The sequence below is a fragment of the Hyla sarda genome, chromosome 10, assembly GCF_029499605.1.
Source record: "Hyla sarda isolate aHylSar1 chromosome 10, aHylSar1.hap1, whole genome shotgun sequence".
Lineage (NCBI taxonomy): Eukaryota > Metazoa > Chordata > Amphibia > Anura > Hylidae > Hyla > Hyla sarda.
In genome coordinates this window covers 91345011-91358125 of record NC_079198.1, presented here as the reverse complement: position 1 = coordinate 91358125, position 13115 = coordinate 91345011, and positions in this window count along the sequence as shown.

Below are 13115 nucleotides of genomic sequence, written 5' to 3'. Positions count from 1 at the left end.
CTGAGATCACAAGAACCTTTTCCTCTGTCTACTTGCATATCCGCCCTAGACAGCAGATGCACAATATCCTACACTATATATAAAGGTGCAAAGGTGTCAAAAGTAAAAAAATTTACATAACTGTACGGAAGTCATGGAGATAAGTCAAGAATAAATAAAGACAAAAGGCAAGAATAAACAAACAGGAAACAAAGGTAATATACACTGCTCAAAAAAATGAAGGGAACACTAAGATAACACATCCTAGATCTGAATGAATGAACTAATCATATGAAATACTTTCATCTTTACATAGTTGAATGTGCTGACAATAAAATCACACAAAAATTATCAATGGAAATCAAATTTATCAATCCATGGAGGTCTGGATATGAAGTCACACTCAAAATCAAAGTGGAAAACCACACTACAGGCTGATCCAACTTTGATGTAATGTCCTTACAACAAGTCAAAATGAGGCTCAGTAGTGTGTGTGGCCCCCACGTGCCTGTATGACCTCCCTATGCCTGGGCATGCTCCTGATGAGGTGGTGTAGGGAGGTCATACAGGCACGTGGGGGCCACACATGTGGTCTCCTGTGGGTTGTCCTCCCAGACCTGGACTAAAGCATCCGCCAACTCCTGGACAGTCTGTGGTGGAACGTAGCGTTGATGGATGGAACAACATGATGTCCCAGGTGTGCTCAATCAGTTTCAGGTCTAGGGAATGGGCGGGCCAGTCCATTGCATCAATGCCTTCCTCTTGCAGGAACTGCTGACACACTCCAGCCACATGAGGTCTGACATTGTCTTGCATTAGGAGGAACCCATAGCCTACCACACCAGCATATGGTCTCACAAGGGGTCTGAGGATCTCATCTAGGTATCTAATGGCAGTCAAGCTACCTCTGGCAAGCACATGGAGGGCTGTATAGCCCTCCAAAGAAATGCCACCCCACCCCAGATCATTACTGACCCACCGCCAAACCAGTGTGAGGTGGAAATTTGCGCCTCGTGCAGACTTGCGTCCGCCCTTCCCCTCAGCTCTCCGAGCATTTCCGAAGTTAGAGCTGGGTGGAAGGGCAGAGCGAAGGAAGAGCAGGAGAGAGGAGGTACACGCCCCCCTCATCTCCCCTCTCCCTGTTGTAGTTCCTTTTGTATGTGTATGCCAGTGTATTTCAACCAGGGCTGATATAATATATATATATATATATATATATATATATATATATATATATATATATATATATATTATATCTTAGTGTGCTTCCCTGTATGAACCCCTTGCATTTCTGCTTCCGTGTATGAACCCTGTGCATCTCTGCTTTTCTGTATGAACTACGTGCATTTCTGCTTCTCTTTATGAACCCCATATATTCCGGCTTCTCTGTATGATCCCCGTGTATTCCTGCTTCTCTGTTTGAATGCCATGCATTTCTGCTTCCCTGTATGATCCCTGTGCATTTATGCTTCTCTGAATGAACCCTGTGCATTTCTGCTTCTCTGTATGAGCCACATGCATTTATGCTCCCCTGTATGAACCCTGTGCATCTCTGCTTCCCTGTATGAACCCTGTGCATCTCTGCTTCCCTGTATGAATCCCGTGCATTTCTGCTTCACTGTATGAACCCCATGCATTTCTGCTCCCCTGTATGAACCCCGTGCATTTATGCTTCCCTGTATTAACCTCGTGCATTTGTACGACCCTCTATGAACCTCGTGCATTTCTGCTTCCCTGTATGAACGCTGACATAGAAGTGCACAGGGTTCATACAGTGATGTTCATGTCCTGTACAAACCCCATGCATTTCTATGTTCTCTTTATGGGGCTAATGAACACCCCATGAAAACCAGCCCATCCACTTCATCTTCCCCCCTTGCAGCGTTGGGAAACCTGCGTTATACACAGCACACTAATATATATATATATATATATATATATATATATATATATATATATATACACACACACACACACACAGTGTTATACACAGCACACTAATAAATATATATATATATATATATATATATATATATATATATACACACACACACACAGTGTTATACACAGCACACTAATATAACTCAGCCCTGGTTGGGATACACTGGCTTACACACACAAAAGGGACTACAACTCCCAGCATGTGTCATTCAGCAGTCTTCGGTCTGTGGTATAACACCAGCCTCTGTAATCTCCTGGGGGTTTTAGTTCACAACACCTCTACAGGGCATACACCAGTGTTTCCCAACAGTGTTTGCCTCCAGGTGTTGCAAAACTACAACTCCTAGCATTCCCAGGTTGGGAAACACTAGCATACACACACACACACACACACACACATAACAGGAACTACAACTCCCAGCATGTGTCATTTAGGAGTCCCCCCCTTCACATATAGTAATCATCCCCAATCTGAGATTTATTCCCCAGCCCCTGCAGTCTATAAATCCCCAGCCCGTGCATTTTGTCATCCTCCCCTTCAGAGAACACAGGCAGAGCTCAGTCAGGAGATGAGGGGGGCATGTACATACTCCCCCCCCCCCTGCTCTTCTCTGCTCTTTTTCCCGGGCAGACCTGCGTCCTCCGAGAGCAGGGGAGATGAGGGGGGGGTGTACCTCCGCCTGCTCTGCCTTTGCTCTGCCCTCCCACCCAGCTCTAACTTCAGAAATCTTCAGAGAGCTGAGGGGAGGGGCAGACGCAAGTCTGTACGGGGTGCAATTTTCCACCTCACACTGGTCATGCTAGAGGATGTTGCAGGCAGCATAATGTTGTCCACAGCATCTCCAAACTCTGTCATCTCTGTCACTTGTGCTCAGTGTGGACTTGCTTTCATCTGTGAAGAGCACAGGGCGCCAGTTGCAAATTTGCCAATCTTAGTGTTCTTTGGCAAATGCCAAACGTCCTGCACGGCGTTGGGCTGTAAGCACAACCCCCACCTGTGGGGGGATGTTGGGCCTTCATACCACCCTCAATTAGTCTGTTTCTGACCATTTGAGTGGACACATGCACATTTGTGGCCTGCTGGAGGTCATTTTGCAGGGCTCTGGCAGTGCTCCTCCTGCTGGGTTGATGCCCTCCTACGGCCTCCTCCATGTCTCCTGATGTACTGGCCTGTCTCCTGGTAGTGCCTCCATGCTCTGGACACTACACTGACTGACACAGCAAACCTTCTTGCCACAGCTCACATTGATGTGCCATCCTGGATGATCTACACTACCTGAGCCACTTGTGTGGGTTGTAGACTCGGTCTCATGCTACCACTAGAGTGAAAGCACCGCCAGCATTAAAAAGTGACCAAAACATCAGCCAGGAAGCATAAGAACTGAGAAGTGGTTTGTGGTCACCACCTGCAGAACCACTCCTTTATTGGAGGTGTCTTGCTAATTGCCTATAATTTCCACCTGAAATTGATTGTCAATCAGTGTTGCTTCCTGAGTGGACAGTGGGATTCCACAGAAGTGGGATTGACTTGGAGTTACATTGTGTTGTTTAAGTGTTCCCTTTATATTTTTGAGCAGTGTATAATGTCAGGTAAGCAAAGTAGTAACAAACAGGTATCAGGATGATATAACAGCAGGTATATAGAGTACTGACTAACAGGTTTCCAGGAAGATATAACGGTTACCAGGGATGAAGGTGAGGGAACAGGTAACTGAAGTCAGAACACTAAACAGATGAAAATTAACAGGATCAGGTTCAAACAAGACACAAGGCAAGAGGAAAAGCAAGAGAAGCAATGGATAATGACTTATACCAAGGTGAAGTAAGTCAAGATACAGGTTTAGGTAACAAGTACAAGCTTGACAGAAAAAAACCAACCAAGTACACACAGCAAGTGCACTAGCTTCTTGCTTGCCTCTCCCTTCCAGATTCCTGCCTCTCCTGCACTTGCTGGAAGCTTTTGATGGCATCATAAGCTGCCAGTCAAAAAAAGACTGGCATGGAATACTGGCAGCTACTGTGCCAGTACTGCATAATAATATGGCTTAGATGGATAGTCAGCCTGAGGAGGAGACAGCTATATACTTTCCTCACTGAACAGGAGTGAACAGAAGTGAAATAACTGCAGGGACCACTATTATCTGTATGTCTCTGTGAGAAGACCAAATACAGGAAATGTGGGCAGGACAAATAGACCACTGCAGGTTCCTGGCTTGTCAATAGAAACATAGAATGTGTTGGCAGATAAGAACCATTTGGCCCATCTAGTCTGCCCAATAATCTGAATCCTATGAATAATACCTGGCCCTATCTTAAATGAAGGAAAGCCTTATGCTTATCCCATGCATGTTTAAACTCCTTCCCTATATTTGCAGCGACCACTTCTGCAGGAAGGCTATTCCATGCATCCACTACTCTCTCAGTAAAGTAATACTTCCTGATATTACTTTTAAACCTTTGCCCCTCTAAAACTATGTCCTCTTGTGGTAGTTTTTTCTTTTAAATATACTCTCCTCCTTTACTGTGTTGATTCCCTTTATGTATTTAAAAGTCTCTATCATATCCCCTCTGTCTCTTCTTTCTTCCAAGCTATACATGTTAAGGTCCTTTAATCTTTCCTGGTAAGATTTATCTTGCAATCCATGTACTAGTTTAGTGCTCTTCTCTGAACTCTCTCTAGATTATCTATATCCTTTTGGAGATATGGCCTCCGGTACTGCGCACAATACTCCAAGTGAGTTCTCACCAGTGTTCTGTACAGCGGCATGAGCACTTCTTTCTTTCTACTGCTTATACCTCTCCTATACATCCAATCATTCTGCTAGCATTTCCTGCTGCTCTATTACGTTGTCTTCCTTCCTTTAAGTCTTCTGAAATAATTACTCCTAAATCCCTCTCCTCAGATACTGAGGTCAGGACTGTGTCAAATATTCCATATTGTGCCCGAGGGTTTTTACACCCCAGGTGCATTATCTTGCACTTATCCAGATTAAATTTCAGTTGCCAGAGTTCTGACCATTCTTCTAGTTTTCCTAAACCCTTTTCCATTTGGCGTAACCCTCCAGGAACATCAACTCAGTTACATATATTTGTGTCATGAGCAAAAAGACATACCTTACCATCGAGACCTTTTGCAACATCACTAATGAAGATATTAAACAAAATTGGTCCCAGTACAGATCCCTGAGGTGCCCCACTGGTAACAAGACCTTGCTCTGAATATTCTCCATTGACTACAACCCTCTGTTGTCTGTTACTCAGCCACTGTCTAATCCACTCAACAACATAGAAGCCCAAGCTCATTGACTGCAGTTTATTGATAAGTCTTCTATGTGGAACAGTGTCAAAAGCCTTACTAAAATCTAGATATGCGATATCTACTGCCCCTCTGCCATCTATTATTTTAGTCACCCAGTGAAAAAAATCAATGAGATTTGTTTGGTATGATCTCCCTGAAATAAACCCATGTTGTTTTTCCTCTTGCAATCCATGGTAGTTTAGATGTTCCACAATCCTATCCTTTAGCAGGGTTTCCATTAATTTCCACACTATTGATGTCAGACTTACTGGCCTATAGTTGCTTGATTCCTCCCTACTACCATTCTTGAGAATGGGCACAACATTTTCTAATATCCAATCTTCCGGGACGACACCTGTTACAGTGATTGGTTAAATAAAACTGTAAACAGTTTTGCTAGCTCACCGCTAAGCTCTTTAATAATTTTGGGTGTATCCGATCAGGCCCCTGTGACTTATTTGTCTTCACTTTAGACAGCAAACGTAGAACCTCTTCCTCTTTAAAGACACATGCATCAAATGATTAATTAGTCATCCTCCCTAATTTAGGTCCTTTTCCTTCGTTTTCTTCTGTAAAAACTGAACATAAATATTAATTAAGGCAGTTAGCTAGCCCTTTATTCCCTTCTATATACCTTCCTTTGTTTTTAATTTAGTTATTCCTTGTTTTAATTTCCTTTTTTCATTTATATATCTGAAGAATGTCTTATCTCCTTTTTTCACAGACTGACCTAGTTTTTCTTCTGCCTGTGCTTTAGAAGTTCTGATAACTTGCTTGGCCTCTTTCTGCCTAGTCTTGTATATTTCCCTATCTTCATTGCTGAGTACCACAGTGGTCTCTTACTTTTTCTGTTTTTACTGACAAGTCTAATGCAATTTTCTGTTGCCTTCAATAATGCGTCTTTTAAGTAGTCCCATTTCTCCTGGACTCCATGTAATCCATTCCAGTCTGATAGGGACTCATTTATGACTAATCTCATTTTTGAAATGTCTGTTTTTCTAAAATCGAAAACTTTTGTTTTTATGTGGTGTGACTCCTTCACTGTTCTTTTATTAAACAACACTGACTGGTGATCACTAGATCCCAAGCTTTCGCCTACAATAACATCATATACCAAATCCCCATTTGTGAATCCCAAATCCAAAATGGCCTCCCTCTGGGTTGACTCCTCAACCACTTGTTGTAGAGATAATCCCAGAAGGGAACTTAAAATATCTGTACTCCTGGCAGAACTGGCTATTTTGTTTTTTTAGTTTATATCCGGAAGATTGAAGTCTCCTATAATAATACCTTCTCCTTTCGTTGTCATTTAAGCTATTTCTTCAACTAGAAGATCATCTAATTCTTTAACTTGGCCTGGTGCTCTATATATCACACCTACACGAGTTACTGTCTGATTACCAAACTGCAACGTAACCTAAACTGACTCTATGTTGGCCTCAGTGCACAGAGCCCTGCTTGTCCTTAGTGTGCAGAGCCCTGCTTGTCCTCAGTGTACAGAGCCCTGCTTGTCCTCAGTGTACAGAGCCCTGCTTGTCCTCAGTGTACAGAGCCCTGCTTGTCCTCAGTGTATAGAGTCCTGCTTGTCCTGAGTGTACAGGGCCCTGCTTGTCCTCAGTGTACAGGGGCTGTCTGTCCTCAGTGTACAGAGCTCTGCTCGTCCTCAGTGTACAGAGACCTGCTTGTCCTCAGTGTACAGAGTCCTGCTTGTCCTCAGTGTACAGAGCCCCGCATGTCCTCAGTGTACAGAGTCCTGCTTGTCCTGAGTTTACAGGGCCCTGCTTGTCCTCAATGTACAGAGCCCTGCTTGTCATCACTGCACAGAGCCCTGCCTGCCCTCAGTGTACAGAGCCCTGCTTGTCCTCAGTGTACAGAGCCCTGCTTGTCCTCAGTTTACAGGGCCCTGCTTGTGCTCAATGTACAGAGCCCTGCTTGTCCTCAGTGTACAGAACTCTGCTTGTCCTCAATGTATAGAGCCCTGCTTGTCCTCAGTGTACAGAGCTCTGCTTGTCCTCAGTTTACAGAGCTCTGCTTGTCCTCAGTGTACAGAGCCCTACTTGTCCTCAGTGTAACAAGCCCTTCTTGTTCTCAGTGTACAGAGCTCTGCTTGTCCTCAGTGTACAGAGCCCTGCTTTTTCTCAGTGTACAGAGCTCTGCTTGTCCTCAGTTTACAGAGCTCTGCTTGTCCTCAGTGTACAGAGCCCTACTTGTCCTCAGTGTAACAAGCCCTTCTTGTTCTCAGTGTACAGAGCTCTGCTTGTCCTCAGTGTACAGAGCCCTGCTTTTTCTCAGTGTACAGAGCCCTGCTTGTCCTCAGTTTACAGAACTCTGCTTGTCCTCAGTGAACAGAGCCCTGCTTGTCCTCAATGTACATATTCCTGCTTAGCAATAGCTGCAGGGACAAAAATATACAATTTGTTTAACCAATGTATATTACAAATATTCATATAATATTCATGAATAAAGAAGCAGATGTGCTGAGCACCAGTTGCAGTATGGATCCAATATGTCCCCTTATGTATGAACTGCAGGTAGCGTTCCCATGTACGGACACTGGTGCTATCTTTAGTGCACAGAGCGCTTCATAAATGTATCCAAAAGAGTAAAGATGTCTTGTGGTGAAGCAGACTTGGTTTATTACAGTGAATAACACAGGATTATCGCAGCCAGTAAGGGGAGAGGGTACAGGACACTGCAGACGCCAATCAGGTGTGACAGCTATTTCACCCGCGCATGCGGGCTTTGTCAGACCACAAAGACTTGTGGTCAAAAAGCCATATGTCCAACATAGAAACAAAGCCAAGCAAAGCACCTTTGTGTGAAAATAAGGAAAGTGAGGTGCAGCAAAATGCCAGCAATTGTTCTGGACTGATGAGTCAAAATGTAAATTATTTGTCTCTAACAGAAGGCAGATTGCTAACCAAAGGAATGGAAGGCTGTACAATAAAGAGTGTCTCGTGGAGGTTCCTTGCAAGCTTGGGGCTGCCTTTTGGCTAATGTAGTTTGTGATTTAGTCAGTGTTAATGAAGCCTTCAATGCTTATACATACTGGCAGGTATTTACCCATCATGCAATACCATAAAAGGTTTCTAATTTGCTCCAAATGTATTCTACAGCAGGACACCAACTTTAAGTTGCATACATAAAGTTTAACTTTATGTATGCAACTTTAAGATAACTTTTTCATTGTTGTCATGTTGTGTTGTACCCTCACATTGGAGCTACCAACACTTACTTCAATACCTGGGGGAACAGGCAGGAGTTCCTAAACTTATTGTACAGAAAACCCAACTTTCCAATGGAAAGGACAGAATGCTGATCGCTGGTGAAAAAAAGTTAAACAGATTTGTAAATTACTTATATTTTAAAATCTTAATCCTTCCAGTACTTATCAGCAGCTATATGCTCCAGACGAAGTTGTATAGTTATTTTTAGAGACTAGCAAACTTTTCAAAAATTCGATTCGGACGATTCGCCGAATTTTCTGAAAAAGTTAATTTTGATCCAAATTTTTTTGCGGCGAATCTATATTAAAAAAGGCTATTTCTAGCCTACATACAGCCTCTATATGGGTAAAGAATTATTTGCTGTGTTCTAAAATGCATATGGAGTGTGCTGTGGTAGTGAAATAATACTGTTATTCAGAATAACATGCAGATTACCGGCATCGCTTTTAGAATCACTGCCGCACAGCAGCACAATGACAGAGCCTGGTGGTGGCATCAGTGTCAGGAGACCATATAGTGACTGAATGACACAGCGTGGAGGTGTTGGCAGCATGAGGAGACCATATAGTGGCTGAATGGCACAGCGTGGAGGTGTTGGAAGCATGAGGACACCATAGAGTGGCTGAATGACACAGTGTGGACATGTTGGCAGCATGAGGAGACCATATAGTGGCTGTATGACACAGCGTGGAGGTGTTGGCAGCATGAGGAGACCATAAAGTGGCTGAATGGCAAAGCGTGAAGGTGTTGGAAGCATGTGGACGCCATAGAGTGGCTGTATGACACAGCGTGGAGGTGTTGGCAGCATGAGGACACGCTATAGTGGCTGAATGACACAGTGTGGACATGTTGGCAGCATGAGGAGCCCATATAGTGGCTGAATGACACAGCGTGGAGGTGTTAGCAGCATGAGGAGACCATATAGTGGCTGAATGGCACAGTGTGGAGGTGTTGGCAGCAAGAGGACACCATATAGTGGATGAATGGCACAGCCCTGAGTTGCCAGCAGCATGAGTAGGCACTAGGCCTTCACAATCCCTAAGATTAAAAGATTAATTAAGAAATTTAAACCAAAGATTTTGGATAGCGGGTGCTACCTATGAGAAGATTTGAATTTCCCAGACCCAGGCCCAGCAGCGGCATCAGTAAACCATATATTGCCTGAATGACACAGGCTGGCGTTGGCTGATGCATGAGTACACACCAGGGCTTCACAATCCCTGAGAAAAAACAACAATTTTAGAAATTTTTTAAGAAGATTTGGGATAGCGGGTGCTACCTATGAGAAAATTTTAAATTCCCAGACCCAGGCCCCACAGCGGCATCAGTATACCATATATTGCCTGAATGACACAGCCTGGAGATGGCTGATGCATGAGGAGACCATTGAAATGTCTGATTTTTTTTATTTGAAATTTAAATCAAACTTTGAGGGGCCTGGACCCCATCATGTGGGTATGAAGGACAAAATCCAACAAGCCCCCACAGCAACATCAGTAAACCATATATTACCTGAATGACACAGCCTGGAGTTGGCTGATGCACGAGTACACAGCAGGGCTTCACAATCCCCCCCCAAAAACGCCACAATTTTAGAAATTGTCTAAAAAGATTTTGGATAGCGGGTGATACCTATGAGAAAATTTGAAATTCCCAGACCCAGGCCCTGCAGCGGCATCAGTGAATAGTGTTGCTCACGAATATTCGCAATTCGAATATTATTCGCGAATATCGCATATTCGCAAATTCGCGAATTTCGCGAATATAGCGCTATATATTCGTAATTATGAATATTCGTTTTTTTTTTTTTTTTTTCACAGTACACATAACAGTGATCATCCCTCTCTGCTTCCAGCTTGTGTGGTTTAAAGAAGGCTGTAATACTACTGTTTGAGACTGGCGTGCGAAAATTCGCATATACGAAAATTAACACATGCGAATTTTCGCATATGCTAATTTTCGCATATGCGAATATTCACATATGTTAATTTTCGTATACGCGAAATTTTGCATATGCGAAAATAAAACAAGAATATAACTAATATGCGAATATTCGCGAATATATGACGAATATTCGTCCATATATTCGCGAATATTCGCGAATTCGAATATGGCCTATGCCGCTCAACACTATCAGTGAACCATATATTGCCTGAATGACACAGCCTGAAGTTGGCTGATGCACGAGTACACAGCAGGGCTTCACAATCCCCCCCAAAAAACACCAAAATTTTAGAAATTTTTGAAAAAGACTTTGGATAGTGGGTGCTACCTATGAGAACATTTTAAATTCCCATACCCAGGCACAGCAGCGCCATAATTTTTTTATTTGAAATTTAAAACAAACTTTGAGTGTCCCGGACCCCAGCGTGTGGGTACGAAGGACCAAATCCAACAAGCCCCCACAGGGCTCATGTGGCCGTGAGATGTAGGCGCAACTTCTCTATTGCCCTAACCGGCCATTGTTTCCGAGACTTTTCGCCAAGGCAAACCATGTGAAGAACAGCGTGACACCGCTGTGCCCTGCACACATGGTGTGCTGAAGGGCCACTGAGACTTGTCCGGGCAGTTGAGGCTTAAGACAAAGTGGAGGATGTGGAGGCGTAGTAGCACACTGTCACAGGACCAACGGGCTGACAAGGTGTAACAGGAAACAGCATTGAGTACACACCAGGGCTTCAGAATCCCAAAGAAATAACAACCATTTTTAAAATTTTTGAAGAAGATTTAGGACAGCGGGTGCTACCCATATATTGCCTGAATGACACAGCCTGGAGTTGGCTGATGCAAGAGTACACACCAGGGCTTCACAACCCCACCAGAAAAACACAACAATTGTAGAAATTTATGAAGAAGACTTTTGGATAGCGGGTGTTACCTATGAGAAAATGTTAAATTCCCAGACACAGGCCCAGCAGCGGCATCAGTAAACCATATATTGCCTGAATGACACAGCCTGGAGTTGGCTGATGCATGAGTACATACCAGGGCTTCACAATCCCACCAAAAAAACACAACAATTGTAGTAATTAATGAAGAAGACTTTTGGATAGCGGGTGTTACCTATGAGAAAATGTTAAATTCCCAGACCCAGGCCCAACAGCGCCATCAGTAAACCATATATTGCCTGAATGACATCTGGACATCTGGAGTTGGCTGATGCATGAGTACGCACCAAAGCTTCACAATCCCTAATAAAAAAGACAAACATTTTTGACGAAAATGTTGACGAAAATTTTGGACAGCGGGTGCTCTCTATATATTACCTGAATGATGCAGCCTGGAGTTGGCTGCAGCATGAGGAGACCATTGAAATGTCTGATTTTTTTATTTGAAATTTAAATCTAAATTTGTGTCCCGGACCCCGCCGTGTGGGTACAAAGGACCTAATCTTACAAGCACCCACAGGGCTCATGTGGCCGTAAGATTTAGGCACAACGTCTCCATAGCCCTGACCGGACATTTTTTGTTTTTGTACCTTTGTTTAAGAACAAGCGCATATCCAAGAGTCCAGAAGACTCTATAATGCTGGACGGTGGACCACCAAAAGACATTGTTCTCTAAAATAATTTTTTATGAAATAAAGAAGCAGAATTTATGCCTCCCCGCATTTTTTTTTTGTTGAAAATTTTAATTAAAAAATCACACGCAACAAGCGTTCAATGGTGTAATGGTTATTATTTTGGAAAATTTACATTTATTACTGTGAAAATTATCAGAAAATGTGAAAAAAACACTACCCAAGAGTGTTTAATAACCCCATACATTGCACCATAAATGTTGAAATTTAAATTAAGCATGTATGTATGTATTTCAAAAATCCTAAAATTAAAGGCCCAAGCCCAGAAGCATCATGAAGTCAAGTAGTTCCTGAAAGACACAGGAGCAGTCAGAAGTAGGCATCAGCAGTACCCAAGAGGCGTTCATAACCCCTTACATTGCACGATCAATCGTGAGATTGAGCAATGACAGGTGTGTTATGCCCTCAGATGTCTGGGGCTGCACGCGCGCTACACTGAACGGACAAGCGTGTGTCTATCCTTCACTGACAGGTGCGGGAAATCAGGGATTATAATTATTTCCCAGGAAAGAAGAATCCCAACTAAGTGCGGGTCATAAGCTCGGGTTCATTAAGTCCATGTCCTTTGTACACTCCGCATGTCTCTACTACCGATTGGATGGTTTAGTGAGGTCCTCAGATCGGTGGGGTAGGAGAAGGCCCTGGCAGAGCGCCGAGAATTTAAAGATCATTGTTGAAATTTGCATTAAGCATGTATTAGCTACTGCTAAACTTCCAAAAATTAAAGGCCCAAGGCTAGAAGCATCAGTGAGGCAAGAAGTTCCTGAAAGACACAGGATGAGTCAGGAGCAGGCAATCGCAGTACTCAAGAGGGTTTCATAACCCCTTACATTTAACCCCTTAAGGACCAAGCGGTTTTCTGTTTTTGCACTTTCGTTTTTTTCTCCTTACCTTTTAAAAATCATAACCCTTTCAATTTTGCACCTAAAAATCCATATTAGGGCTTATTTTTTGTGCCACCAATTCTACCTTGTAATGACAAGAGTAATTTTATCCAAAAATCGACAGCGAAAAGGAAAAAAAAATCATTGTGCGACAAAATGGAAGAAAAAACACAATTTTGTAAATTTTGGGGGCTTCTGTTCCTACG